This window comes from Arvicanthis niloticus, chromosome 4, assembly GCF_011762505.2.
Source record: "Arvicanthis niloticus isolate mArvNil1 chromosome 4, mArvNil1.pat.X, whole genome shotgun sequence".
In the NCBI taxonomy this organism is placed as follows: domain Eukaryota; kingdom Metazoa; phylum Chordata; class Mammalia; order Rodentia; family Muridae; genus Arvicanthis; species Arvicanthis niloticus.
The window spans coordinates 57,836,995-57,841,473 of NC_047661.1; positions in this window are offsets into that span (position 1 = coordinate 57,836,995).

Sequence of the window (4,479 nt, forward strand, 5' to 3'; positions counted from 1 at the left end):
TTTCTTATAATCCTCATGGACAAAAGATAAAGGAAAATGCATGGGGCCCATGGAACTCTCCTCACTCTCTTAACCACTGTTCTATTGCTGTGAAAACTGTCATTGACCAGGGAAACTCTCATGAAATAAAGAATTCAGTTGGTGGTTTATTTACAGTTCCTATGTTTAATATGCTGGTGAGGAACCTGGCAGTATGCAAGCAGGTGCTGTATAACAGTAGCTGAGAACTACATCCTGATTCATCAGCAGAGAAAGAGATTTAGTCTGGGGTGAACTTTTGAAGCCACAAAGCTTACCCCTGACCAACATCTACCAATAAGGACATACCTCCTAATCTTTAATCCTATAAAAATAGGTTCACTTATTGGTGTGTAAGCATTCAAATATATGAGTGAGGGACATTTTTATTCAAACACCCGTATTTTACTATCTTGTAACCCAACATTTACAGCCATATCATAATACAAAAACATTTAAAGATAGACTATGAGGGCCAAGTATGTTTCATGAGTTTGTACTATAAAATTTGCTTAAAGTTTGGTTAGAATAACAGTATAAAGATTGTTCATTTGTAGTTTATCATCCCGTAAGTCTGATCAGTCTACTTCAAAACATTCTAAAATGAAGAAAAAAATAGTTATAAAACAGAGATATAAGGTCCTGAAGACAAAAAGCAAGGTCAATTCTTGAATTACTTTCACTTTGTGATGTCTCAGAGGACATAAAGTAAGTTTCCCTTTGTTTTTATTTTTATTTATTTTTTTATGACAATATAGTTTTAAAATCACCTGAAATACCTCCACTCACTTAGCTTAGCCAATTCATTTTAAAACAAAAAGTCACATACAGGATAATTATATGCCCAGTTAAAGCCTTCTACCGTTCAGTTGCAGAAGACTGAAGAAACTGAACCTCCTGATGAATTATGTGTATCAAAAAAGATATGCTTGTATTTGTTTTTTCAAAATTTCTCCTACTTGTAAAACGCTTGTTAAATAGGGCATTTTACACTGAAGAAAAAAGATTGCATGCAAAATATGGTCAGTGGATGCAGAGACCCGGGAGTGTCTGCTAGGGTAACACAGGAGCAGCCTTCTCAGCTTGGCACACTTGCTCTTCTGGAGGCATCTTAGAAACCTGTCCCTCAGGCTGACATTATAAGGGAGCCTCATAGAGCTAGAGAAGCAAGCACATGGGTCCCCTGTAGAGAGGGCTGGAGCTATACACTTCCTGGAGGTGAACAACCATCACAAATTCAGACAACTTCACAATGGCAAAAAGTTTAGAGTATCTTTCCCCTTTTCAAGCATCTTTTTCATTCTTACTCCTTCCTTCATTTCCTTTGTATACATTCAGGTTTCAGAGGCTCAAATTTGAATACTAATAGGGTTTATCAGCTCCTTTTTACTAAAACACAGTAGTCAGTGCTTCCAAATTGTCCTGTGCTGTTTGTTCTGAGTTTAGACTCTGATTTTAAAAAATTCGATGTGGCTTTCCCATTTCACATTCATGTATGCTTTTTTCTCTGCATGTCCTTAACTCCTCTGCTGGGTCTGTATCATAAAAACAGAAAATGGAAAAAAAAAAAACCCTAAAACATATACGTAAGGTAAAAGTTAAAATTGAGCCTAGTAACATTACTTAGAAGGACTTGGGAGGTTTTAACTCTTTCTTCTCCTCTCTTCTAGACTTCATCTCTAAAAATACAGCCATCCCTCTAACAATGGACTCAGCTTCCTTGAGATAAGCTACCTTATTCCTCATAAGTGCAGCCTAAGGAGAAGAGGTGGGTCCACAAAAGCCTCAACTTTAACTCCTCTGAGATACTGGCTCCAATGTCATAGTACTCATGCCACATCCATTTATAGACAAGAAAACAGGACTTAAAAGCTTTTTATTCTTTCACCAGGGCCTTTGAAACTGTTTTGGGTTGGTCTTGCTTACCACAGGCAGCATTCCTCAGGCAGATGGTGCTGGGCTACAGGAAAAGGATAGATGAGAAAGAACTAATAAAACCTAGAGAGCAAACCAGAATGCAGCATTCCTCCATGGTCCTTGCCTTCACATATCTGACTTGATTTTTTGTTAATATCCACCACAATGAATTATTGTGACATAGATATGTAAGGCAAATAAATACTTTCTTCTGCCAAGTTTCTTTTATTAGAATGTTTCATCCTAGAACAAAAGGAAAACTAGAATTATTAGTTAAGGTTACTTAAAGAAACAGACCTAATAGAATGAATATATATATATATATATATATATATATATATATATATATATATTACCATACATACACAGACAAACACATACACACAGAGAGAAAGAGAGAGAGAGAGAAAGAGAGAGAGAGATGATTTATTAGACTAGCCTACAGGCTGTGGTCCCACTAGTCCAACAAAGGCTGTCATTTGATTGAAAGTCCAATAATTAAGTAGATTTTCTGTCCATAAGGTTGTATGTCTCTACTGAACTTTAGTATATACCTGGATCCTGAAGAATTAGTGTCTACTGCCAGTGAAGACATGAACTTGACAGAAAAAGAGAATGTGAAAATGTAGGCAAAGAGCAAAGTCATCCTTCTTTAGCTACCACCAGATGTAGCCTTACACACTTGGGTTTTAGTTAATTTCAGATGTAGTCAAATTGACCACTAATAATAGCCATCACACAAGAACTGAACCTTATTTAGCAAATTCCTAACAGACTTAAGCAGGCAGAATTTACAATATAAAGGAAAAAGAAAGAAAAGCAAACACACACACACACACACAAAGAGAGAGAGAGAGAGAGAGAGAGAGAGAGAGAGAGAGAGAGAGAGAGAGAGACAGAGAGAGAGAGAGAGAGAGACAGAGAGACAGAGAGACAGAGAGAGACAGAGAGAGAGAAAGACAGAGACAGAGAGATGTTAAGATAAAGGTAATGCAATCAAAAAATTAGAGAAATGAGGGAAAGAAAAATTAACCACCACACATAAAGATATAATAATCATAGGATAAATTTTGATGATACAGTATAAACAGAAACAAAATCTAGTAACTTGTCTGGACAATATCACAAGATCATTATCCTATAAGTCATAAAATTCAAGGCTAATAAATTATATTAGCATGTAACTTTGTTTTACTAATATTGAGGCCTTTGCTATACCATAATAAAATTTTATTCCAGAAACATGGTAGTGAAAGATGTACAAAATAATTAAACTATGTACATGAACAACACCTGTGCAAGGGGAAGGAATTTTTTGACAAGCCAATCAACTCTATAACATTTTCTATTTCCGGTATTGTAATTTTTTAAAAATGTAACTTTGTGCTGGAGAAGTGGCTCAGTGCTATACTTCCACTTCCAAAGAATAACATTCTTTATCCTCCAGTTTTGGAGGATCTAGTATGTGTGATCACTAGTCATGTACATGCTGCATATATGTACATAAAGACAGGATATGCTACATATAAACTTATAATACTTTAAAATAAAAACTTACAGTTAAAGAATATTGGAAGCTAGAGGGTGAATTGCCCCTGCACAAACAAGAGCAGTTTGTTCCATCACACTAATCATGGAGTGTTGAGATTGAACTCATAAAGAAAGAGATCCTTGCAGTTCACTGACTAAACAGTGTAGAGTGTGACCTGTGCATTCACTGAGAGAGAATGTCTCAAGCAAAAAGAACGAAGAACTATAGAACAAAATATCATGAATCGGTGACTTATTTTTCACTTCCACATATCACACACACACACACACACACACACACACACACACACACACACAGGCTCACAAGTGTTAGCAGCAGTGTATAGGACTCCGCTCCACATCACTAACAACTTTCAATATATAATCATTTTTCTTTCCTTTGTGGTATCTTCACTACCTGCTGTTTTATTCTGAGCTTGTATCATGGTCTTTGAATTTACTATTCTTCCTGTCAACTATGTTTCATTTCATGCATGCTGATTGCAGCAATTGAGAGCTTTGAAACTAGTAAAGCTGCTCTATAAACTGATGCTCCTACAAATATTTTGTCAGTGTAACACATGGGGACCTGAACTAACAGGCCTGCAAAAGTTCATATTCTCAGTATAAATCTGGATGTGGAGAACATTTTATAGAATAGACTCTAGATGATGTGAAACAAAAAAAAATCACAGCTTGTTTTCTATATTTTACAGTGATTTATTGAATCCAGGAAATAGCACATAGTAAGTATAAAACTAGATACTTTCAAATAGAGTTAAACGTTTTTCACTTAACATTTTCTCCTTTTGTTTCAGTACAATCTTTTATTTGAATTTAAAGAAGCTTACAGAGAAGAACAAGGAAGAGGAGGAGGGAGAGGAGAATTAAGAGGAGGAAGAAGAGGAGGAGGAAGAGGAGGAAGAAGAGAAGGAAGAGAAGGAGGAAGAGGAGGATAAATGGAGAAAATATAAAAAGTCTAGGAAAAGAATCAAGAAATAAAGGAAAGGCTAT